The following is a 27,399-nucleotide window of genomic DNA, read 5'->3' on the forward strand; positions in this document are numbered from 1 at the left end:
TCTTCTATCTTCTTATCCTGCTCTTTCTGGGTATAAGTAAAATTTGTATAAGTCTGAGGTTCTCCCAATAAATAAATATTGTCTAAGAAGTATGTTTGAAGGGTCATGTTTCAAATGGAACTCTAATCACATTGTTTAGTAAGGTATCAAATATTCTCCCTCAATTTCTAGTATGATTCGACTTAACCTCGGCGACATTTTATTAAAGATCTCTGCTATGGCGTAGAAATGGTCCCCTCTTTTCCTATCTTGGTGGGGCAGGCTAAATACAGCTAAAATTATGATGCTTCCGGTCATTAACTTCTATTTGTCCATGTTGCCAGTACGACTCCCTTTAAAGTTTTTTAAAACCCTCAATGGCATTTTGAGTAAAATCACAAACCTTGTATTTCTTTGTCTGCTCTATCTACTCCTAAAGACAGCGGTGGGGTTAGTTTTCCCAACTTCCGTCACTATCATTCCTCCTTTTTACTTCGTCAGGCTCTGCCTTATTTATCTACTTCGGATAACCCTCCTCTCTCGGTTTGATTTAAATTAGAGGAATTGGCTATTCTCCACTTCCTTTTTCTTCTGTAGCTCATTTCTCTCACTTTCCTCGCTCGTTTAAATCCCCTACTATTTGACAATTTGTTTCTACTTTTCATCCGGTTCTTACCAAATCCCTTTCACCTTTACAGTTATTCCTGGATTCTTCTATTTGGCATAATAAGTGTATTAAAATCTCTAATTGCACTATTTTTTGGAAGGACTGGATTATTAAAGGGGTTATCCAGGTCAAACATGTAATGGAAGATATGCAGCTCTTGACTTTCCAGGACTTTCAATCCACATTTAACTTACCTGCTACTTTCCTTCTTAAGTTTGAATCTTTAAAATCGATTCTTCTGAACCAGCTCTCTCATCTTCAGGTAGCTTCTTCCTCTTCAAATGATCCTTTGTTTGCATCATTATCTACCTCTTCTTCTGTCCGGGCCTCTTATATTTATAAGTACCTTCATTTCTCTCTTCCCACTCGTCTCAAAAGCAAAACTGAGCTTCTCTGGGAAGCGGATTTACAACGCACTCTTTCTATCCATACATAGAACTCCATCTGGGCCCCAATACATCGCACTTCTTGCAATGCTAGTATTTCATAGACCCTTTTTATTTTTAACAGAGATTATTTTTCACCTCACTATCGGTTTCTAAATGTAGTCACGGCCTTTCCCCCAATTGTTGGTCCTGCAAGAGCACTCCCGGCACATATCTACACTCTTGTTTCTTTGCCCTCACATTTCCAGCTTTTGGACCAAAGTCTGCACTTCAATCTCTTCCATTTGCTATGTCAATTTCCCTTTTGACATTATTAAATATTTCTGAGTAGTAACTCTATAGAATGGCTGGGTGCCCACAAATTGGGTTTATTTGTGGCCTTGCTGATAGCAAGTGCTCGTCAAGTAATTACCTCTAACTGGAAGGACGCCTCTAAGGTCTCCTTTTCAGCTTGGTGGAATCTCCTTTGCCATCATCACCGGTTAGATAGAGCCTCTGTCACTACCTCTCAACAACTCCTTCGAAAAGAAGCTTTCTGGTCTCCACTTACAGATTACCTATCTTCCTCTGCTTCACTTGCCAGGGATGGTAATTTTGTCTTTCAGCCACCGTGAGTACAGTGTTTATTCCTTTTACATACCTCATATTTTATTGTTCACATACTGTTGTCTGAGATTTTCCTTGGTTTAACATACATATAGTTGTTAATTTTTCTTTTTTCTCTTCTTGTTTCTTTCTCCCTTGTTCTTCCTTTTTTCTTCTTCTTTTCCTCTCATAAATATTTTAAAAAATGCTCCTTTTCATTTTCGTTTTAACTTTGCCCATTGATCTTTTAGTTTTCAGTTTCCAGCCTTTGTTTATTTTTTTTTTACAATTTGCTATGTTTTCTTTTGTATTTCTCATAAACTTGTTATTGTATTTCTGTACCTCGCTGTTCTTATTTGCTGCAATAAAGCTTTCTAAAATAAACAACGGAAACATCTGAGTAATGATATCAGTTTTGGAGACACAGGCCTAGCCTTCCACCTAGTTTAATTAATGTACTGGATTTCCACTTAAACGAGATTTAAATATGTGTACCTAGTTTACCTGGGTCATTAATGAAATGTTTATCCTTTTTAACTCCTACGTGCGTAAGGTTCCCCCTGAAGGCGCTATCCGACTCGAGAGAGGCCTCCCGTCGTGATGAGCAGCAGCTGTTCAGTGCCTCCTTGCTGAATAATAATACGATACTTGAAATACTTATCAATAGTGCCTGAAATCATTGAATTATGACAGAGCGGGTACTCACGCTCGCCCCGAATACCCGTGACAGTGAAGTAGCGGTACTCTCTCGTTACAAGTATTGTACCGCTGCTGATGCGTTCTGAGCAGGTACTCATGGCCCGGCAGAACCTGCCAGTTTAAAGCGCTTCTTATCAATGGCCTCGTGGGACTTTCTGACATCACAATGACGTCATCATAGGAGACGTCACCTGGCGGATACTGCGGCCCGTGAGGCTTTTATGTGACAAGACTGCCTTTCATAAGCAGCAATTGATAGACCTTGTTCAAAAGTAATTCGAAAAAGCGAAAGATATTTTGTGATAAAAAGAAGATGTACGCTCCGACGCACTCGTTGTTGGCTTTATTCTGCCATTTAGCCCAGGGGGGTCGCTACCAGTGGTGCAGCAGGGGCAGTGACGCCGGGGCCCTAAATCCTGAGGGGCCCATTAATCCCTGATATATGCCAGCGGCTGTATATCTCATGGGGCAAACGTCTCGAAGTGTTGAATGAATGCCTGTTCTAAGAGAAAGTATGAAGTGAAAACTAAATAGTTTTATATTCTAATAGCAGACTTACTTTCCACATGTCTTCGCCATACAAATAACTTTAAAAGACTTTAAAGACTACAATAACATATATCGCGCCTTCCTCTAGAATGGTATGTTAATCGGTGATGCATAGCGCCTATCTGCCATTGGTGTGGCTGCTAAGTGCTGTGGCTCGTCTGCTCTGTGCCGCATCGCACTGACAAGACTGTAACCGCATTCAAATATTGTAATTCACCAGGTCCGAACTGCTCCCGCCTCCCTCGTTTTCGAAGATTTATGGGTCATTGGAAACGATACACGTGGCATGTGACTCGCAAGAGAGTTCACAGACGCACAATGAATGAACCTGCTTCCGAGGTGTGGGTGTTTGCTTCAAACGCAGCCGTTGAGCCTTCCGAGGTCGATAGCACAGCGCTACGGAGAAACATGAGGGCGGCAGGGTGTGGGGATCAGAACCCAGTAGTTAGCACGGGTATTTCGGCATGGCTGCAATGCGGGGGTTGTAGTCCTCTGCTCCCGCTAGGGGCCCCAGGGACTACACCTCCCAGAACGCTCTGCGGCGGACAGGAGCGAGCCTATGGCAGGTGACCCGGAGGCAGGCGACCTTCCCATTGGCCGCTGTCTCCGGCAGGAAATCCCGGCCTTAAACTCCGCGGTGTGAAACTACAACTCCCAGAATGCACTGACGATGTAAGATGGCTGGCGCCGCTTCCGAAGGAGGGGTCGTGTCTCTATCTCGTGAGGGCCCCCCCCCGCAGGTGAGTGGGGGCGCAACGGAGCTCGGGTCGGAGGTGCTGCCGGCTTTTAGTTCTCCCACTGCCTTGAGTTGAGAGGATGTAAGGGGGGCGCGGGAGAGGGATCTTCGGGTGCTGCGGCTGGAGGTGGGGGGAGCTGGACGGGGGACGGGGGGAGGGGGGTAGCACACCTGTGTGAGGGAGACCCCGGGGGCACACGCGCATTACTCGACGCAGTCCTCATGACACGGACTTTATCTTTCTCAGACACCCACATGCACGCAGCCCGCCTCCCCCCCCCCCCCACACACACACCATGGTCTCCGGACGGGTCATGTGATCTGTTGTACTTGCAAACTCTGCACGCACGTCCCCTTCTCACACCGCACTCTCTCGAACACACACTTAAACGGGGAAGGGAGGCTGTGCTCTTTGTCTCTAAACCGTTCGCTTCTAAGCACTGTCACACAAGCAGGCATGCATACGTACATCCACCCACCCCCATGCCCTGGCTCACACGACCTTGATCTCTGTCCGCAATACGCACTCCCACTTTTGAGTTCTCACACACAAAAACAAACTTCTGAAATGCAGTTTGGAGCTTTAACTGACACACACATACTGGTGAGCTCTGACATTCCTGTGAACAGTTTTCTAAACTCTGACACCTACACAGCTCGATTTTTATGAGCTCCGATAGTGTCTATCTCACACACACACACACACACACACTCTCGCTCTGATTTTTATAACACATTCTACGAGTTTGTGGTGATTGACATGCTGATTTTAGAGTTTAAAGCACACAAATATGCATTACAGGGTAACAACGGTATGCTCATTGGGGTAACGAAACTTGGGGGGATCCCATGTAAAGTGCATGGAGGGCTCCCCTCCCCAGCACCCCACTTTTGCTGAGCCTTCCCCCACCCCCAATCCCCCAGAGCTCGGGTGCACCACCTCCTCTGCAACGCTGACGTTGTGTCACTGCGCATGCTTTTCCCCTATTAAGGTCCTGATTACAAGTTGAGCCAATATTTATCAATACTACAGAGAAAGGATGGCTGGGGGATAGTTGTGCAAAGTTGTGAGGCAATTTAAACTCAAAATATAAATAGCTCAAAGGATAAGGTGACGGCCATCAACCAGAAAGTACAGAAAAATCTATACTATATAAAGCCAAACACGAATATATCCTGAGCTTGCATCAACAGTAACTAGGCGGCGGCTAGGACATTTCTAGAGCGCGCTACTCACCCGCGAGGGTCTCAAGGCGCTAAAGGGAGGGGGCTGTCATTGTTCGAATAGCCAGGTCTTGAGGTGCTTCCTGAAGAAGAGGTGGTCCTGGGTCAGTTGAAGGTGCGCGGGGAGTGAGTTCCATGTCTTTGCGGCCAGGTAGGAGAACGACCTTCCTCCAGTGGTGGTTCTGTGGAACGGTGGCGAGGGCGAGGCTGGCTGAGTGTAGCTGGCGGTTGGGGGTGTAGAACGTGAGGCGGTCGTTGAGGTATATGGGTCCTTTGTCGTGGAGCGCTTTGTGTGCGTGGGTAAGGAGCCTGAACGTGATCCTCTTGTTGACAGGGAGTCAGTGCAGGTTTCTTAGGTGGGCGGATATGTGGCTGTGGCGGGGGATGTCGAGGATGAGTCGGGCGGAGGTGTTTTGTATGCGCTGAAGTCGTTTCTGGAGTTTGACTGTGGTTCCTGCGTAGAGGGCGTTTCCGTAGTCCAGTCGGCTGGTGACGAGGGTCTGGGTGACGGTCTTTCTGGTATCTGTGGGGATCCACCTGAAGATCTTTCGGGGCATGCGCAGGGTGTTGAAGCAGGATGAAGATATGGCTTTGACTTGCCTGGTCAGCGAGAGGGAGGAGTCCAAGATGAATCCTAGGTTATGTGCGTGGTCCGTGGGAGTCGGCGCGGCGCCCATGGCCACCAGGTGTCGTCCCAGGCGGAGAGGGATTGTCCGAGGATGAGGACCTCGGTCTTTTCTGAGTTCAGCTTCAGGCGACCGAGCTTCATCCATTCTGCAACGTCTTTAATTTCTTCCTGGAGGTTGGTTTTGGCGCTGGGTCCTTGGTGAGGGAGAGTATCAGTTGGGTGTCTTCGGCGTAGGAGATGATGTTGATGTTGTGTTTGCGTGCGATGGTGGCGAGGGGGATCATGTAGATATTGAAGAGGGTTGGGCTGAGTGAGGAGCCCTGGGGTACGCTGCAGATGATCTTGATGGCTTCGGAGCGGAAGGGAGGGAGGCAGACTCTCTGGGTTCTGCCGGAGAGGAATGATGTGATCCAGTCCAGGGCCTTTCCTTGGATCTCAGTGTTGTAGAGGCGGGTTATTAGGGTGCGGTGGCAGACGGTGCCAAAGGCTGCCGAGAGGTCAAGGAGAATGAGGGCGGTTGTTTCTCCGTTGTCCATCATGGTCCTGATGTCGTTGGTGGCTGCGATGAGAGCGGTTTCGGTGCTGTGGTTTGCTCGGAATCCGGACTGGGACGGGTCGAGCAAGTTGTTAGTGTCGAGGAAAGCGGTCAGCTGTTTATTGACAGTCTTCTCGATGACTTTGGCCGGGAAGAGAAGAAGAGAGATGGGGCAGAAGTTCTTGAGGTCTCTGAGATCTGCCGTGGGATTTTTTCAGTAGGGCGTTGATCTCTGCGTGCTTCCAGCTCTCCGGGAAGGTGGCTGACGTGAAGGAGCTGTTTATGATGTTCCGGAAGTGGGGTGCGATGATGCTGTCGGCTTTGTTGAAGATGTGGTGAGGGCATGGTTCAGAGCGGGATCCGGAGTGGATGGTGTTCATGACGTGGGTGGTGTCTTCTGTGCTGATGGGTGTCCATGCGTTGAGGGTGGTGGTAGGGGTTGTTGGTTCTGTGATTGGAGGCGGAATTTGGGGTCTGAAGCTGTTGTGTATGTCAGTGATCTTACGGTGGAAGAATGTGGCGAGGGAGTTGCAGAGTTCCTGTGATGGTGTGATGTCGTTGTTGCTGGGGTTGGAGAGCTCTTTGACGATGCTGAAGAGTTCTTTGCTGTTGTGGGTGTTCTTGTCCAGTCGCTCTTTGAACGATGTCCTTTTGGTGGTGCAGATCAGCTGGTGGTGTTCTCGGTGGCGTTTTTGAGGGCTGTCATGTTTCCTGAAGTCCTGTCGTGGTGCCCGTTTTTTTTGATGGTCAGTTTCAACAAATAACTACCTCCCCCCTAGATTCAGGTTTCGCCAGAGGCAACGATGGACAGAGCGGGCCTCCATATCCTGAGCATGGTCCAGGAGAGATGAGGTCCAGTCCCTGGTCAAGCTGGATGATAGCTACATTCCTTGATGCGGAGGATTAGTACAAGCAGGTTGCAAGGTCTTCCTGGATGTTCATTTATATCCTTTTTGCATATACCTTTTCACTTTTTTGCAGTAGCAAAAGTTAGAGAGCAGAGGCCTTGAAGAAAGCTGTAGGATTAGTTTCCTTATTGGCTGAAACATGTTGGCCCGTCTGCAGTTATTTGTTGAATCTGCTGTTTTGCACTGTTCTTGTTTTTAAACTAGGGAATGAGTCGATATTCTAATAAAAAGTGTTTTTTCGTCTCCTCATCCTATTTTATTCATCACTTTTTTGTTTCTTGCACTGCACTGATTCTCATATGTTCTATCAATATGGTCAAATAGTGGTTGTGGGTTTGATCCATTCCAGCCCTCATACTGTGGGTATGGTAAAATATCTCCATGATCAAGAGACAGACCATCCTGCCAGATGGATGACCAAATGAGAAGATTGATCATTATGATATATTGTTGGGAATCCATTTAGCTGGGTGTGGATCTCACTGGTAATCATGTGTCTTGACGCTTGTCTCTATTGTTTTTCCTGTCTTTTCTTAGGCTTGAAGGGAACTCATGTCCTGACTCACTTAGTAAGGAGTTTAAGCCAGTGAGCTAATTGAAAGGCTTTTTTGAGACCCCCCGGTTCTTTGTGTTATTACAATTGAGTGGTAGGGGATGTGAACCTGGGCAGGTATTTAAATATTCCTTTGACCCCTTCTTTCTCTGTGGTGTTTATGGGACCATTGTGGTTGGCAGAGTGAGGTTAGCGAGGTGGAGGTGTGAGAAACAGGCACAAATTGTAATTATCGATTGGATTAAGACACATAAACAGCTACACAGCACCAGCCATATGTGCTGCAGTGTCATATACATCAAAAAGAAAGTGATACTCAGAGAAGGCCCACTAATCCATATGGCAACATGCACAACACTGATGCTGTCAACTGAATGGAATATACCAAATAAGCAAACATCAGCATTAGTGACATGAGTAGCCTGCACCTTTTTAGTTTAAGCAAATGCAAAGGTGCACCACCAAAGACTCAGACAAATAATTTTTGAGTCCGTGTCTACGTTTATATTCTTCATAAATCTTCCTTTATTTTCATGCAGGATTAGAACACGATCAAGATGATCAAAAAACACAGCCGACGCGTTTCGTCCTTACAAAAGGACTTCTTCAGGGCACAATGAGTCTATATGTTCAGTAAGATGATAAATGATTTATGAAGAATATAAACGTGGACACAGACTCAAAAAATCTTTGTCTGGGTCTTTGGTGCTGGTGCACCTTTGCTTTTGCTTAAACAGCCCTATTCAGGTGTCAGTGACAACTCCTCCCACCACTGTAGCTCTGGAAGACCTATCAGCCTGGTTTTGAGCCATCAGGATATTCAGGGCTCATCTCAGCTCCCTTTGTGTGACTGTCTAGAGTGAATGCACTACCCCCAAATATCAGTATAAACCAGACGTAGATTCCACTGGTATGCAGAGACACAGTAAGGTAAAGCAAGAAAAACGTACTTTCTAAAAGTGACATTTTCAAACATGCGGTTTAAAAAAAAAACTTCACTAGAAGATTTATTTTTAAATTGTGAGTTCAGGGACCCCAAACCTCTATCACTTCCCAATTGGAAGTTACACTTGTAAGAGGTTAAAAGGCAGCTCCAATGATAACCTATGGGAGAGATAGTTTGATGGAAGACAACACGAAAAATAAAGGAAAAAAGAAAACTCACCTGCCGCCAGCCACTCTTCTGCTTTGAGTCCTTGCTGCAGCACAGGCTCCCAGGCTCCCCCGTGGCCAATCCTGATGCTGCTCTCATGCTGCTAGCTGCATGAAAGCAGCATTAGGATTTGCCTGAGCACCCTGAATATGCACTCCCAGATAGACTGGGAGCCTGTGCTTGCTATCTCCAACCTGCTTGGGTTAGAGACAGCTCAGTGCCCATGTCTATTTGGCTATCCTGAGATGGCCAGCCAAACCGACATGCACTGATGGCTGTGCCTACCTCTGCCCCGCCCCAAGACTCGGCCAGCCATAGAACTTTAAAAAGAAAGTGATACCGTTTCATTTTTCAAGTTTTGAAGCTGGCACGGGGGAGGGGGTGACACTCCTCTGCCATAGCGGAGGAGCCACTCCTCTCCTGCTTAAATCTAATAAAAGGGAAGGTTTGGGGCTGGCAAGTGGGTGCACTTGCCAGGTTGACATGGCAGTTTGTAACTGCACACACGGACATTGCAGTGGCAGGTCAGAGATATGGTTGCAAGGCTACTCGTGGGCGGCACAATCAGTGCCGAAAGGCCCACTGATAGCCTTTGAATTACAAGCCCTGAGAACACCCAGTACGCTTTACTGGGGTCTCATCAGTAAATCAAATATATCAATCATGGATAACCAATCACAATGACACGTTACACAGGGAGTACTTGCACTTTATCACTGATTTGGGCTGGACTGTTCCCATGAGGCACATGGTCAAGACTGATTTGCATATGGCCAGGTCTAAACTGGGGTGGCATGGTGAGCAAAAGGATGATGGATTTAACCCAGATCTCTTGACCGTGGGTGAATGTTTTGATTGGTTCTGCATTCCGTCCATCAATTGTGTGTCTTTTACAATCAGTGCAGCAGGCCCACTAATAGCCTTTGAATTACAAGCCCTGAGAATACCCAGTGCACTTTACTGGGGTCTTAGCAGTAAATCAGATATACCAATCAAGGATAACCAATCACAATGACAAGTTACACAGAGAGTACTTGCACGTTATCAGCAGTAGTAAAGTGCCCAGAGTTCAAAAACTAAATCTAATACACAGTCAACAAGCATTGGCAAAGCCAATAGGTCTCGCCTTTGGGACCTTATTAGTGTTTAGTCAGAGATATTGACTTTGTCTATGTCTTTAAGCTGTGCTGTACAGAAGTTTGCAGCATGCTAAAAAGTTATAATAAAGAAGTGTCAGAAGCCTGTTTGTTACTTTCTATATGACCAACTGAATGAAATGTCCTACACTCATTTACTTTCATAGAGTTAACCACATTGTGTTCTTGAAGCAATTCTCCCGCACGGTTCTATTGTCCTCGTACCAATTCATTTAAACCAGCAAGAGGTGCACATGTCTTCATAGTGGTCTGATCCTTGTGCACATGCCTTCTGCCACCAGCTGTGCACTCGGGATGCGTTTCAGGCTGCATCAGCAAGGTTTCCGTGATGGAGCCTGAAACCTTAAACGGAAGATAAGGATCCCTGGACGAGACTTTCTACTTAGCTGGCAATTATTACTCTCAATCATCTTTGGAAAAACAGGATAAGTGGCATTGTTTCTTCATCAGCGCTGTAGGCAATGCTCATTTGGATTGCTGTGAGAAGAGCCCTGGAATGCTGCCATTTGCTCCTGGGAGATTGTGAAGCAGGCTGAGGAACTTTAATCTGCAACTTCCCAACTACCATGAGTACCCTCTCTCAATGTGTGCCAAATGAGGTTAGTGTGACATTTCAAAGCCATTAAAAGGCCCAATGGAAGGACAAACTTGATAAGACATCCTGGGAATGCATTGAAGAGTTACGACCTCAGAGTACATACATCTCAGTGAGAGACAAACGGCTGTGCACCCTGCTCATTCCACAGTAAAACATCAGACTCTTAATCTTTCACAACAGTACGCTTCAGCCATCAGTGGTGGCTATTGCCTAACCACTTATGCAACTCAAGAATGTCATAGGAAAGGTCATATGCGCTTAGTGCTCAGATGCAGCCAAGAGGGAAAAGGGCGTTGTTTCAAAAACTCGTAAATTATAGGCTCAGAGGGAAAACCAGCTAAGAACATTTCCAGGGCTGCCATTAATTACCCTTTTATAAGCCTCACATCAGATCACATTAGTCACATCACATTATTCAAATTACATTAGTTTGTTAAACGCAGTACATATACAATCTGGTATTTTTACACCATGCACTCATTGCAAACATTAATCTAGTGCTTTATACTTGAGAACAACTTGGTTTACATCAGCAGAGGACAACGCAAAGAAAACGGGTATGCCATGCAGTGTCAAGGCGAGAAGAAAATAGCAGGGGAGGCGCTTTGCCCTTGAAGTCAGACTTCAGGCAATGTTGCTCCGAGTCAAATGCGTATCTAGGTCGTTTATGTACATTCCAATAAACGCCAGACTCAAAAAAACATTGCCAAACCACGCACTGGAGATACAAACACTCAGTGCCATGAAAAGAGGGCAGAGCCTCACACTGAAAAGCTGCACCAAACTCTCACCCCAATATCCTAGCTTCACAAAATAGTGTGATCCTGGGCATGTCGCCTTATCTCTCTGGTCCCCAGTTCCATTATTTGTTCAGTTTGAGAGAAATAATAATACAAGCTACAAAACGAACTGAAGGTATGTAAGAGGAACTTACCAAGCGCCATCTGTCGCCCTTAAGGAGCAAGTAGAGCGAGATCTCGGCTTCATAACAATGCTTATTTTGTAATCTAATTCCACAGGGTTTGGGCACTGAAAGTTTCACTGACCCTGCCGCTCGCATGTCACGCGCTCCTAGGATAGGGTGACCAGATTCTCAAAACAACAAGCAGGTCTAAGCTGATGTTGATGACAGAAAAAAACAAGCACTTCGTGTGAAAGTAAATGTCCTTTTCTTGTGCGGTTTCCCATATACACTTACACACGTCGGGCTCGGTGAGAGTCATCCAGGGCCGGCTTCAGCGACCTGAAAGGGAAAGCAACGTCGTACAGCGCGAGGAGGGAACAAGAGAGCGAGGAGAGAAAGACAGAAGGAAAGGGGGAGGAAATACCAGTGTCGTATTAAAGAATTTGGGAGCTCCAGGCAAGCCTCTATACCAGTGTGAGGGATATGTTGTGGCAGTGAGCGTGAGCTGTCTTCTACATGCAGCAACTAGCATCTAGCAGCCGGCGAACGCGCTAATTAGTCACACAAACAACAAGCACGACAGTGGTGCGTGCGCAGTCCGTTATATTTTGCAGCACATACTCGTGCTTGTGGCGTGCCCCTGCTCACTCCCGCAAGGTGGCTGCCGCCACAAGCACGAGTATGTGCTTCCAAAATGAGCAGAGCGACGGCTAAAGGTCTTCCTATGCAGCACACGCGCGCTGCATCGGCGAGACCTAAAAACAGGAGGTCAGATGCAAAAACAACAGGGAAAAAACACTGCCAGTCTCACAGTTTTTTTGTAATTCCAAGATGGTGGGAAATTTTAACCACTTGCCCCGTTATCATTCTAGTTTTTGTCATCATTTGGGGGACTAAGTGTGGTGATATAAGTTTGCAGGATACAAAATGTCCGCTTTTGACTATCTGGTAGATCAACAGGAAATATGAGAACTTGAAGCTTTTCCCAGGTGTAGGAAGCTGGGTCTGTATATACTATACCAAAGTGAAGTATAGTATGCACAGTCTAGTGGAACCCGAGAGGTTGGCAGGGGTGCCTTTTAGGGTCGGATCTTCTTACCAGCTCCTGGTTGCGGTTGGGGGAACCTCCCGGTTTGAGGCTGCAGGTGTCGGCTGGAGGCTTGAGGCAGGTCAGGAGCACTGGGGAGACCTCCTTTTGGTGTTGGGCCACTCAAACTGAGGCCGTGGGCGTCGGGTGCATAGTGGTGCAGACTTGCTAATCCTGCTGGAGCTAGAGTCTGTTGGTGATCAAATCTGGTGTTCTTGGGAGACAGTCTTTTCTTTTGAAGGCAGGGCAGGTTCTCTGGGTTCTTTATGCTCTTGGCTGCAGGATACACCGTGGTTTCGCTTCTGCAGGTTCGAGGTGGAGACAGGCCAGTAGGGCTGGGGCCAAGTCAGTAGATGTCCTCCTCTTGTTAGCTTTGGCACGGCTGTTCGGTCCTTTTTCTTCTGGTTTCTTGTCTGACTTCCTGGTTCAGGGCTGCCCTCTAAATACTGTATTTAGGGGGCGTTTTAGGGGCCTTAAGGTCAGTAGCCAATGGGCTACCTACCTTAGGGTGACTACACCCTTGGTGTGCTCACCCCATGTGGAGGAGTGAGCATACTCCCTAATCCTGATTTGGGAGTGCCTGTCATCTGCAAGATGGCGGGCACTGAAGAGTGGGCTTCACCTCGCCTCCCCCACCTGAGGGGTGGGGTTGCCAGAGATGGGCACACCTTCTGGGCAGGCTAATTTTTCCCACCCATCTTCCTGCCGAAAAGGAGGGGAGACAGGAAGGTAGCCTGCTCCTGACAGCAGGAAAGGCTGGGGGTCGCATTACAAAGGCTGCAAGGCCTTTGAAGCTCCCCTGCCACAGATGACTATTCCTAGCCTGGGGGAGGTGTAAACACCTCACCCAGAGTGCGAAGGCTCCCACCCAAGGGGTCCGGAAACATGCCTTGTGGTGGCAGGCTGCTGTTACCAGTCAGGGAACCCACCAGAGGCTGGTCATTTTTCAGGGGGCATCTCTAATATGCCCTCTAGGTGTATTTTTCATTAAGTTCTACACGTGCACCAGTGTGGGTTTAAGTTGCTGAGAAGTTTGATATCAAACATCTCAGTTGTCAATGCAGCCATTATGGTACTGTGGAGTTCGTAATGACAAGCTCCCAGCACCATATACTCTTCATAGAAGCACTGCACTTACAATGTCTAAAAATGGACTTAGACATTGTAGGGGTACAGGGCTCATGCACCTGCACCCTCACCACTGGTATAGTGCACCCAGCTAGAGGGGTGACTTATCTATGCCAGGGCAGTGGGTTGTAGGCATGGCACATGTGTGCCAAGTCGGCTCTTCAGTTTGTTCTGCACCAAAACACACAGCCTGCAAGGGCAGTGTTTGTGTGTGTGTCTGTAATGTAATGTAATGTAACTTGAACTTGTATAGAGCAAAAAACTGTCACCCTGCGGGTTTCCTGGCGCTAAGACTTACCCTGTTGTCAGTGTGCATAAAAATAGCCTGTTGGCAGTTGAGTAGCTCGTATTACTCTTCCCTTGGGAAGAGTCCTGTCTTTACGCTTTTCCTAAATGGACTATATAAACAGCGAAGAGTTGGCTCCTAATCAGTTAGGCTGAGCACTTATACACAATAGACCAAAAGATATGCCAGAACTGATATGTGAATTCAACACTAAATTTTACTCATAAGTTAGAAAAACTCATTCCAACCTGAGATGTTGCTAACAAATAGCGATTTATTCATTCAATTTAAGAGAAATTATTTCAAAAAATGATTACATTTTATATACAAAACTACACCATTATTTCATACAACACTCATTCAACTAGTCATCCATATCACAATCATACAAAATCAGACATCCATATGTACACAGAATTAAGGAGTTATCACAAGGAAAAAAGAACGTGATAATAGAAAGAAAGAGACAAAGGCTGCTCAAACAATACACATCTGTAATATACCATCTATCTATACATATATATACACTAGGAAATTAATCATAATCAACTTAGATGATGTAACACACTGTATATACACAGATTAGAGCATTCAAGTTAGCACTTGTTTGAATTTTTGAATTTAGAGAGAGCAGCACTTTGCGAAAGGGCCTACGCGTTTCGAGTCCTATACAATGAAGGGACTCTCATCAGGGCCAAAGGAAATATCCTACTGGTCTGCAAGGCCACTTAACGGGTGTAGAATGCAGGGATGCGGCCGGTAGCGCTCAGTTTTGAAAATAGCGTGGTCACACTCGCTCAATCTAAGCGGACAAGGTCAGGGGGGGTGGCCTGTGCAAAGTCGGCCTTTGGGCTCAGAGGGCAAACGTCCCAAACGTATTTTGACGAATGCTGTATTATATGATTGGCTCCTAATGGTAGGAATATCCTCGTCTCGTTCGGCGTCTCCTGAGCGCTGATCCTTCGCGCATGCGCTGTTCCACAGCGCATGCGCGAAGGATCAGCGCTCAGGAGACGCCGAACGAGACGAGGATATTCCTACCATTAGGAGCCAATCATATAATACAGCATTCGTCAAAATACGTTTGGGACGTTTGCCCTCTGAGCCCAAAGGCCGACTTTGCACAGGCCACCCCCCCTGACCTCGTCCGTGTCCACTTGTTGAACCAGACAGTGGAGAACAACTCCGTCCCTGACCCCGGGGGTCCGCTTAGATTGAGCGAGTGTGACCACGCTATTTTCAAAACTGAGCGCTACCGGCCGCATCCCTGCATTCTACACCCGTTAAGTGGCCTTGCAGACCAGTAGGATATTTCCTTTGGCCCTGATGAGAGTCCCTTCATTGTTTAGGACTCGAAACGCGTAGGCCCTTTCGCAAAGTGCTGCTCTCTCTAAATTCAAAAATTCAAACAAGTGCTAACTTGAATGCTCTAATCTGTGTATATACAGTGTGTTACATCATCTAAGTTGATTATGATTAATTTCCTAGTGTATATATATGTATAGATAGATGGTATATTACAGATGTGTATTGTTTGAGCAGCCTTTGTCTCTTTCTTTCTATTATCACGTTCTTTTTTCCTTGTGATAACTCCTTAATTCTGTGTACATATGGATGTCTGATTTTGTATGATTGTGATATGGATGACTAGCTGAATGAGTGTTGTATGAAATAATGGTGTAGTTTTGTATATAAAATGTAATAATTTTTTGAAATAATTTCTCTTAAATTGAATGAATAAATCGCTATTTGTTAGCAACATCTCAGGTTGGAATGAGTTTTTCTAACTTATGAGTAAAATTTAGTGTTGAATTCACATATCAGTTCTGGCATATCTTTTGGTCTATTGTTTCCTAAATGGAAGCAGAGATTTGGTTTGTCTAATATTCAAGGGAAGATTGTTCCTGAGTCGTGAGGCTGCTACACCGAATGCTTTGCCACCCGTCCTAGTCTTCTTGAACCTTGTGGTGGTTACCAGATTTGCGCCTTATGAAGGGACGTTTCTCCCAGGAGTGTACCAAGTAACTTTTTCCTGCATGGATATCGGACCAAAATCCTGTACTGCTCTGAACACAATACAGAGGGATTTGAAATGAAATGAATTCTCTCATTAATAGGTAGCCTCTGTAGGTCCTTCAAAGCTAGAGTCATTGAGGAACTGCGCGGCCTATTTAATGCCAATTTGGCTGCTATAGACTGGATCCTCTGTAGCTTGAGTTGAACTGAGTTTGATGCTCCCAGATACAACGAATTACAATAGTCCAGCCTGCTCAATATTATACCCCTCACTACTTGAGATCTGGAAGTAGCAGGCAGTAACGAGGATCTGACGTAGTGCTCCTATCAAGTAGAAACAAATACCAACTGTTTTTTGAACTTGTGACTCCAATTGAAGGTTATCATCCATTAAAACCCCCAGGTTACACACTGTTCTAGCTGGAATCAGTGGTTTATCCGTAGGGGTGAGTCTGAAGTGGGAGGGAAAGGGCCGCACAGTTTTGGCTATGGAGCAATATACTATCTCTGTTTTGTCTCCATTGAATTATAAGGAGTTTTTTCTGAGCCAATTAAGAGTTATAATGCATACACTTCTGGAATTTATCTAGGGAAACTGCCTGGTTTCCTTCTAAAGAGAACACCAGTTGTAAAAGGTAAAAGGTGGAATTGTTACAGCCTGTTGCCTGCCTGTCGGATATGATTGCAGCCACTTCAGTGCCAGTCCTTTCACTCCGATGTTCTTTAGTCTTTTCAACAAGATACTATAATTCACCGTGTTGAATGCGGCAGACATATCCAACAGTACTAAAACGGTCGGATTACCATTGTCGGCTCGCATTCTTAGGTTATCAAGTACTGTCACTAGGGCCATTTTCTTTCTGTGCCCTGGTCGTAAACCAAATCGAGCCTTGTCTAGCAGATGGTTTTCTTCTAAAAAGAGGGACAGGGTTTACTAACTGCCCGCTCCAGAATTTGTCCTGGGTATGGCAGAAGGCAGATAGGTCTGAAGCTCGATGTACATTGAGGGTCAAGTGAGGGTTTCTTAAGCAGCGGGGTCACCACTATCTGCTTCCAGGCTTCTGGAACAGTTCCCCTGTCTAGTGATTGGCAGCAAACCTGCAGCAACCAAGGGAATAATTCTGACTGAAATTCTTTCCATATCCCCTGCGGAAGAGGATCCAATGGAGAATCAGAAGATACACTTTGAGCTGAGTTATTAAATAATTCCTCAGTGGGGATTTGAAAGCACTTTAAAGCTGGCGGCTGATAACTATTAAATGCCTCTTCCTATTGTTTTATTGCTATTACCGTTGGTGGTTCCTTTTCCACATCTAAACTGCTGCTGTTAGAGTTAAGGTCACCAACAATCTTATTGATCTTTTTATCAAAATAGACAGCAAAATCATCACAAAGCTTTTTTGTCGCTTTAACCTTATTGCCCACACATACTGGGTTAGATAGGCCCCTTATAATGGACGCGGCAGGGGCTTTTAACATTCACAAAAAAGGCGGTTAGTATTCTGAAACTTGTGAGCCTGGTAAAGGGCTCCCGAGCTGGTCTAATTGTTATGCGGCTGCAATAAGGAAAAATACAAATTTCATTGCTCTGCTGCTGCGTGTGATAAAGGAAAATCACGAATTTCTTTTAATTCACTCCTCTTGCATTTTTGACGGATGTACTTTTAAACCCACTGTTTTTTAGCTCTGTACTAACTTACCTGGTGACTTGCTTGCGTGCTCCCCGGTCCACCGCGGTTGTTACTGTTTTTGTGGAGGGAACGTTGCGCACACAGGAAGTACCAGTGGGTAACTTCCGGCAGGGACACACACGAGGTCAGCGCTCTAGTGTTCGAGCAGGACACCTCTCCTATAAAATCATGATGCCTGCTGCAACGCACAACCCGTCCGCTGCCTTTCGGTGCTGGGGGCCAGACCCCCTGGCCAATTTCTGACATATTCCAAAGCAGAGCTGTTTGCTCTTACATCAGGCAGTCAAACCCTTAATGAAAGAGTGGCAGACAAACTACATGCAGAAAATCTGTTGAGGGTCACCCACACTAAAACTCCAGACCCACCCCTTAATGCTAATCCCATGCCCAATAACCCCCATGGCTTAAAGTAGCAGTTTTAAACACTCGATCCCTACAGAAACACCACCTTCAAATATTCTCACTCCTCCAAGATGATGAGGTTGACATCCTAGCCCTCAATGAAACCTGGCTCGATGACTCCTCAGTCCCAGACATTATCGCCTCACTCCCAGAGAACTATGATGTCCTTTGGCATAACAGACAAGGAATTACCCGGGCAGGGGGGAGTAGCCATCTTCTTTAACAAACGGCTACAGGTTACGAAAATAGTGAATGTATTGACCAAGCTGACATTCTAGGGGTCAAAGTCTCACTTAAATCTGCCTGCTTCCTAATGGTAGTGGTCTACCGCCCCCCAAGGTCAACACCCAGCTTTAACAAAATTATTCCTACAAACGGCTCCTTATCACTGGGGACTTAAACTGTCACTGGGACACTGTCCCGAAGGAATCTCACGCTAGGCAATTCGAAATAGGAATGGACGCAATGGGGCTACATCAGATCATAGATGCCCCCACTCACCAGAAAGGGCATACCTTTGACCTGATCTGGACGTAATAACCCTGGGCCATTCTAGCTTAGGTTGGCCCCTGTGCCTGGTCGGACCACGCACTCCCAAGATGCTGGGCCTCTTTGGACTGTGTAATACCACAACCACCCCCAGATTGGATATGGGTGCGTGACTGGAAGAAAATTGATGCCCCCAACCTGGTAGAAGCCCTACTCAGCTTCCCCCAGGCTCCCGCACTCAAATCAGGAAACTTAGATCTAGAGAGCGAAACCCTGACAAACACCTTGCGCCAAGCCATAGATAAGGGAGCTCCAGAGAGTACAATTAGAGCTAGAAACAAAGGGAAGGGAGCACCCTGTTTTAATGATTCTCTAAGAGCTCAAAAACCAAGCTTCTGCCAGGCCGAACGGCAATGGCAAAAAGCTTTTGAACTAGAACAGCTGGCACTTTTTTAAATCCAACTTACCCTCTATAAAAAAAATCTATCACTGACAGGGAGGCTGAATACTATGAGGCAAGGATTACTGCTGCCTCTAACAAACAGAAAGAGACTTTTAAAATATTGAGAGAACTTAGCCAAAAAGCCGAGGTGAAAACTGCCGACGTCTCTTTAGATTGTACTTCCTTCCAGTCCTATTTCCTGCAAAAAGTCAAAGACATCATCCCTGAGATTGACAATATCCCAATCAACCAAAATGAGCTAGTCCACGTTCAGGCAGTTCACCCCACCGGCCATCAACTTACGACTTTCCCTCCACTGGATCTCACCTCACTAACTCATTTAATGAACTGCACTAAATCCGGTTCCCCGGCCGACCATTTCCCCCCCAAGGATCTTCCAGATGGCTGCACCGGGCTTGGAACATCAGATTCTGGCACTACTAAACAGCTCACTGGAGACCGGTTACCTGCCTTCCAACTTAAAGGAAGCAAGAGTAACTCCCCTCCTAAAACAACCAGGAGCCGACGCTACCAGCCTCAAGAACTATAGACCGATTTCCCAAATTCCCTTCCTGGCTAAAGTGATTGAACAACATGTTTTTAAAACACTCTCACTTTTCCTGGAGTAACATCAACTTTTACAAATGCAACAAGCGGGTTTCAGAGCACACCACAGCACCGAACTTGTGATGCTCTCGGTCCTTGACGAGCTAAGAACTATGGCTGATAAAAAACAACAGAGCGCCCTGATTTTATTAGACCTATCCGTGGCGTTCGATATGGTCAATCACCTCCGACACCTTGATCGCCTAACAGCCTTAGGTCTTCAAGGATCGGCCCATCAGTGGCTGAAATCCTTTCTCACAGGGAGATCCCAGAAGATTCAGCTGGGGGACCAGGTATCGAACAGGGGCGCCCTCACCGGTGGTGTCCCTAGAGGGATCCACCCTATCACCACTCCTCTTTAACATCTACCTACAACCCCTGGTAACAGCTCTGGCCCACATGGACTGCAGTGTCTTTAACTATGCAGATGACACCCAGCTCATCTTTCGGATTGACAACACCGCCCGCGCCCAGGAAACGGCACAAAACCTTCTAAGATTCACCATAAACTGGATGACCAATAATTCTCTGAAAATTAACCCGGAGAAAACTGAAGTTCTTGTGATTCCCACAAAAAGCAATCCATGGAATGATTGCTTCTGGCCCCACAGGAGTTGGGCACTACCCCCACTCCCGCCGCCACCGCCGTAAAAAGCCCAGGCATTAAACTGGACCAAGAGCTCTCCATGACCAACCAAATCACCACGGTGGTAGGCACCTGTACAGCGGTCCTAAGACCACTACGGAAACTGGCCCCCCTGCTCTCCACTACCTCCCTACAAATGATCGAACAAGCCACAATTCTCTCTAGACTGGACTATGGAAACGCGCTATACCTTGGCCTTCCTCAAAAACTCATTAACAAACTCCAGGTAGTGCTTAATGATGCAGCCAGGCTGATCTTTAGGCTACCCAGATGAGCCCATGCCTCTCCTCTGCTCAACAAACTTCACTGGCTTCCTATCAGGCAAAGAGTGAAGTTTAAAGGCCTTTGCATTGCCCATAAAGCGATCTTTGGCAAAGCACCAGTCTACATAAAGGAACGCCTTAAGACCTACGTACCAGGGCGCTCGCTTCTGTCAGCAGAGGCCTGTAACCTGGCCGTGTAGATGCACCCTGGCGTCGAAAGGGGGGAAAACTTTCTCTGTCATATTCCCAAAACTCTGGAATCAGTTGCCAGACCATCTACGCAAAGAACCAGTGCTCCTCTTATTCAGGAAACAACTTAAAACACTGCTGTTCAGGGCAGCACTGATCGCTGTCTAAACCGCCACATTGCTGTTGGACTTCTTGATCTGTCCACCACGTTCGGCCTCGCCTCCAAAAGAGCTTAGAGACCTGTCGGTGATTAGCGCTATACAAATACAAATACAAATGGTAAAGAGCTTTTTCGTACTATTAGGAGCCTGCATGATGGTTTTGGCATAGTACTCTGCTTTTGACCTAGCAATTGTTTCCTTATATGAGGCCTGCAGGAATTTCAGCTTTTTTTTGTCTAATTCATCATAGGACCTTGTCCATTTCCTTTCAGCCTGTTTGCGTTTTTTCCACAACAGTTTCAGCTCTTCACTATACCAATGGGCTGAGGGTTTCTTTCTATTCTTTAGCCTTTTTACTGGATTAATCTGATCTAAAGTACAGTTTATTTAATCACAGAAGATTTGATCGTTTTCTTCCACTGATTTACTGGGTGCAAATAGATTCGGTAATTGTCTATTTTTTGAGTAGCTTAACCCATTCTCTTCCCTTACGGAAGGTTACTGATTGATTTATATTGTTGGTTAAACTGGGCAACGTTATCATAAAGTGAATTAAAAAATGATCCGTCCAGCATTGCCATAACACTCGATCACCTCTGTCTCCCTGTGGTTGGCAAATATTAGGTCTAGGGTGTGACCTCCTTGATGTGTCGGCTGGTGTACCAATTGGTGCAGATTGAGGCTCACGCATGCTTGCCTCAGATCTCTAAGTGGGGGTGAAATCCCACTTTTCTTTGAAGATCACCCCAACCCTCTGCCTCGCCCCAATGGCCTGGGTTTGTGGAAGATTTTATAACCTACTGGACATGCAAATCCTAGCTCTATAACACAGTCGGCATGGGTCCAAGTTTCAGTTAAAAAAGAAACTTTTAGCTCGAGACACTCCAGCATAGTTGATACCTCTTGGTAGTGTTTAACTAAAGATCTGCTGTTAATCAGGCCACATTTCAATCTATCTGGAGTGTGATCAACAATGACGGTGTTTCCAGTGTTCGCCATAACTTCTTGTATAACCCTGGTGTCCCTCTCCCCTATGTGTATGAGTTGTTCCCTTGAATAACAGAGTCTGGCATGCCCAGGAAGAAAACTGGCAGCATGGCTGGCGCTGAGCACGGGCGATGTGCCATCAGTGCACCCGCTGCGCGCTTGCATCATCCTTCCTAAATAGGGAGGCGTGTGCTGAGCAGAACAACTAGCACGCTGACCAAGATGGTGTTGTCCCGGTGACCTGCTCTAACAGGCTGAAGTACATCAGTACATTTTGGTCCGTAAAGTGCGAGTGCCAGCAAGAGGATAATCTCCGCAGCAGGTAAGTTAAAAAACACAGTTTTCCAGTTCCCAAATAGCAGCAGAATAAAAAGTTTAAAAATTAAAGTGTATTAAAACAAATACTAGCGTGTGTGTAAAGGTACAGGGCCTCTTAGGTGGCACAAAAAGTGCTGCAGACCATAGTCCTTCCCTGGCCCTTGGTACCAATGGTAGCTTTTACAAGGGACTGACATGTGGCCAGAGAGGTGCCAATTGGGTGTGCTACTGAAGACTATGTTTAGCGGGTAATGGTTGTTGCTGCTGGGATGACTGCCGCATTTTCCTAACCTCGCAACACCCGCTTCGCGGGTGCCGCATCGCGCTCTGAGGCCGAGGTGACAGGACGCCTTGAAGGAGCTGTGGACTGCGGGCTCTTGCTGGGGGCACACACAACAGGGCTGCGAGCGTTGCAGGGACTCCAGCTCCCAGGAGTCCCTGCCTGACCTACAGCTACCATCTGGTCCGCTCTCCTTGTTGCTCCGCCCACAGCCTACCGAAGGGAATTTAAACGTTCAGCCTGCGAGTACTTCGTGGGTGTGCTACTGAAGACTCTGTTTAGCGGGGTGTTGTTGCTGCTGGGACGACTGCCGCATTTCCCTGACCTCGCCGCACCCGCTTCGCGGGTGCCGCATCGCGGGTGCCGCATCGCGCTCTGAGACCGAGGTGACAGGACGCCTTGAAGGAGCTGTGGACTGCGGGCTCTTGCTGGGGGCACACACAACAGGGCTGCGAGCGTTGCAGGGACTCCAGCTCCCAGGAGTCCCTGCCTGACCTACAGCTACCATCTGGTCCGCTCTCCTTGTTGCTCCGCCCACAGCCTACCGAAGGGAATTTAAACGTTCAGCCTGCGAGTACTTCGTGGGTGTGCTACTGAAGACTCTGTTTAGCGGGGTGTTGTTGCTGCTGGGACGACTGCCGCATTTCCCTGACCTCGCCGCACCCGCTTCGCGGGTGCCGCATCGCGGGTGCCGCATCGCGCTCTGAGACCGAGGTGACAGGACGCCTTGAAGGAGCTGTGGACTGCGGGCTCTTGCTGGGGGCACACACAACAGGGCTACGAGCGTTGCAGGGACTCCAGCTCCTAGGAGTCCCTGCCTGACCTACAGCTACCATCTGGTCCGCTCTCCTTGTTGCTCCGCCCACAGCCTGTAATCGCCCCTACTTATTGGTTGTTGTGCCCCGCTGCACGGGAGCGTCACCGGGCGAAGACCGGGCCAAGAGTGGGCCCGTTCGTGACAGATCGTGACCAGGCCGGGCCCCCCCCCCTTGCTTTTGCTCCTTGCTGTACATTCTTAGTGTGGGGAGATGTCCTGCCATGAAACAAGGAGCAAGTCATCCTTAGTGGGAGCAGCTATTACTGGAGGTATGGAGAAATTCTTGGTCAGAGCCAATACACTCATTGATACCGAAATAAACGCTCTAGAGAAGCGTTTATCAAAGGAACGATCAACCAACAAAAGATCCTCCCTTGGCACTCTGGCTAGTGCCAAAATCCCGGACCGGCATAAAGAGACTAGTAATAATGCCATGACAACCTCATCTCTCAAATCTGTGGAGATCAACTCCTCGTCACCTGATCTGGACATATTGGTTAATGCACTTCTTCCTAATATTGATTTGGTTCTTGACATTAATAAGCCCACTTCCCCTGATCCAGTTGTCAGTTACGATTCTATATCAAATGGGGTGAATGAGGGGGCCGCCACCAAACGTAAAAGACAATATAATTCAAAATCGGGAGGCAAATCAAAATCTGCCAAACATCGACATGAAACACTTAATCCCACACCTGGATCATCCCACTCCTTACTTAGCACGGATTATTCTATAGAAACCTTGGGAGCTCTTTTTACATCTTTTTATTCCCCCTTGAGTCTAAACTGGAACGTATTGAACTTCGTCTGTCTATTATCGAGGAAACATCAGCCGCTATTCTGGCCAGACTTTCTGAGTCTAATTCTCCCTCTAACCCTCAAATCCCCCCTACTAATCTAGGACCCCCTTTAGTGGCCACTGTTGCTACCCCTTTGCAACCCTCTATGGGCAATTCAGCCCTGACTCAAAGTAGCAATTCTATAATTCCACCTTTGCTACCTGCAGGTCCAGTTCATCTTACGACCGCTACTAATGGGGTCACATCCAATGGCCATTTGGCTCCCCCATCCCCTGTAAAGTTTGATCCCAGACCACGTAGACCCGACCTGCCTCCTGAAGCTAATTGCTTCATGGTAGTCATGGCCGGTGTCCCCTCCCTTGAGGCTGGAGAAGGTGAGAATTTTCAGTCACTTAAAAGTAAAGTCATTAAATGGCTGAATTGGAATAGACCCCTCCCGGCCCACTTTAACAATGAAATTATCATGGTGAGAAGGATACCTTGGCTGGGTAAAACCAGAAAGTCTATAACCGGGGATTGTATCACAGTGAGTTTCCGTGACCCTAGGACAGTTTTGCACATATGTGCCGGGTTCAATAGATCACTAGATTCCACCATTCAGACACTGCCAGTGTCCTTCTTCTTCCCTCCTATCCACATGCACCATGACCAAGGCCGAGGTAACTGGATGAGGGTTGAGCGGAGGAGTAGATCTCGTGGGTATGAAGTAAGACCGGCTTTTTTGCCCCCGGAGACCCCTTTCTGCGATTTTAATCGATTCAACTGCCTTAACGGGCTGGACGGAGTCGATTGACTGCCTCCATCCCCTGTCTCAGTCCCTACCCCTCTTACTACTGATAACGGCCCAGTTGCAACATTGGGTAACATTTCATCTTCCACCCCAGCACATGTAATGCTCCCTACCGTTACCCCGGCACACTCACTTTCCCAGGGAACTGTCACAGTTGACAACAATTTAGTAGCAGTTATGGGTCAATGTCTAGTCCCTGTAACACCCTCCATTTCCACCCAGGAGCACACACCTTTCCATGGAGCTAACCCCCTTGTCCCTACCCATTTTCCAGTTTCCATGGACTCCCTAGTTGCCATTGAACCCCCAATTTCGAACGTACACAAGGTCCTTGAACCAGCCTCCTGTATCCCTGGCTTTAAATTCGCCATCTGGAATATTGCTGGCTGGAGCCGGCAAATGTTGTCCCTGGGCTGGAGCGAAATCCTTTCCGAGTTTGATGTCTTATGCCTACAAGAGACCTGGGTAACCACTGATATCACCCTCGATGGTTTTGTGTCATATAATAACCCGGCACAAAGGTCTAATATGGGCAGGGCCAAAGGGGGGTTAGTAATTTTACTTTCTGTGAATCTCCCCGTTCGTGTGAAATTGCACCAGACTGTGGGGTTCCATTCGCAAATTCTAATCCTGGAACATAAAAGGGGCCATGTAACTTTGTTAATCAATCATTACAACAATTTGTTTGATGCTGCTAACACCTCTGTGGTGGATGAGTTGGGTCTAGCCGTGAGTAATATTCGTAAAGGTATTCATAAATCTTTTGATATTATCTGGGGTGGGGATTTTAATATTCGTACCTGCCCCCATTCATTTACCAGAATTTGCGGGTATGATAGGGATACTGGGGAAAACCGGGCACATTTCATACATTCACCATATGGCGACTCCCTCAATTCTTTCATGTTAAACCTGGACCTCTTGATACACCCCCCGACTACAGATGCAGAGGGTAATCCAGTACCAACTTTTGTAGGATTGAATACGACCTCTGTTATTGATCATCTATTAGTTTCCGCACATTTTGTCTCATTTTGTACAGTCCCCATTGTTGCCGATCTTGGAAGTAGCGATCATAATGCTATCACCATGTTGATTTCTGTCTGGGGGGTCCCAGCTAACATTCAGCGATTGATAGTTGAAGATGTAACCCCCTGTAGGCAGAATGGTATTCGTATCAAATGGTGTATGGATAACTCCGAGAAGCTGCAGCACAAAATTGTAGAAGCGGGGTCTGTGGCAATACTTAAATGCTTGGATCCAGAGGCTTTCTCTGAGTGCATTATAGCCGATTTTGTGGAATTAGGTACTATCATTAAAAGATCTCTTACCATCACTAAAGGTCTAATTAAGAACTAAAATGTTGGCTGGTTTGATAGTATGTGTACTAAATCTCTCTGGGAACTCAAGCAGGCACTCACAAAACAACCCAGAGATAGAGAGGCCATTATATCCCTTAGACTTACTTATAAAAAGCACTTAACATGCAGAAAACAAGAGCTCAGGGAGCAAGCCTGGGATGATCTGACTAAAGCAGCAATATTGCACGATAGTAAGCTCTTCTGGAATACGGTTAACAGCCCTTTTCTTGTAAAAGAAGACTTCCCCATACTGTCAGCTCAGGTTAGTGAAGCGAACTGGGTTGCACATTTTACTGAAATCTTTGACCCGGCTAAGGTGGATTGTGCTAGTTCCTCCTCCCCCATGTTCGAATTAAAGCTATCTCTGGATATTACTCTCCAAGAAGTGGAAACCGCCATCAGACAGAGTAAAGGGGGGGAAGGCGCCGGGACCAGATGGGGTCCCGGTCGACCTGTATAAATCCAACATGACACTTTGGAGCCCACTCCTGACACAGGTATTTAATGCCTCAGTTAGGGATAATACACCACCCACCTGGAGCGAATCCATAATCTTACCTATCTATAAGAAGGGAGATAGAGGAGAGGCTAAGAACTACCGCCCTATCTCCCTTCTGGATTCCTCCCTCAAGATTATGAGCAGGGTCCTACTGATGCGTCTAGAGGAATGGGCGTAGGACAACAAAATTCTAGCCGAATCCCAATATGGCTTCCGCAAAGGCCTCGGGACTACAGAGCAGTGTATAAATCTCGACCTTATCATCGGGAAATACACCAAAGCGAAACAGGGTTCCCTATTTCTCTGTTTCGCTGATCTCTCGAGCGCCTTTGATTTAGTGGATCATACTTTGTTATGGTCCACTTTACTGGAAATGGGAGCCCCTCCTGCAATTATATACTTCCTGGCCAGACTCTACAAAAAACTTTCAGCCCAGATTCGCTATGGCCAGGCTGGGGAATGTACTGGGAAAATTAGGGTTAACTCGGGTATAAGGCAAGGTTGTGTGCTGGCCCCCTTGCTTTTCTCCCTTTTTATAAACTCTATGGAGTCCGAACTGAAGAGGGTGCAGGCAGATTCCCCGCAGGTTGGTGGTCATCCTGTGCCGGTCCTGCTATGTGCTGATGATACGGTCCTACTCTCGCGCACCCTTAACGGACTCCAGAATCTTATGAACTATTTCTATGATTTTATTAAGGGGAGAAAACTGAAAATTAACAATTCCAAGACCTACATTATGGCCTGTGGGAAACGGATGAAACTCTCCAAGCCATTTCATTTTAACAATCACAGAATAGAGGTAGTGGACAGATTCTGTTCTCTCGGTGTAACCTTTAATAACAGAGGGACATGGGCACCGGAGATTTTAAATGTGAATGCT

General features: G+C 46.7%; 1 protein-coding gene across 1 annotated transcript in view; it reads left to right on the forward strand.

Moving 5' to 3' along the window:
• The first annotated feature begins 3,521 nt into the window (after positions 1–3,521).
• Positions 3,522–27,399, forward strand: part of LOC147701061 (uncharacterized) — an 84,662-nt gene continuing 60,784 nt past the window's right edge. The window contains exon 1 of the mRNA XM_086929857.1: positions 3,522–3,605. The gene's annotated coding sequence lies outside the window, so the exon portion shown is untranslated. The remainder of the gene's footprint in view (positions 3,606–27,399) is intronic.

The sequence above is a fragment of the Lissotriton vulgaris genome, chromosome 7, assembly GCF_964263255.1.
Source record: "Lissotriton vulgaris chromosome 7, aLisVul1.2, whole genome shotgun sequence".
In the NCBI taxonomy this organism is placed as follows: domain Eukaryota; kingdom Metazoa; phylum Chordata; class Amphibia; order Caudata; family Salamandridae; genus Lissotriton; species Lissotriton vulgaris.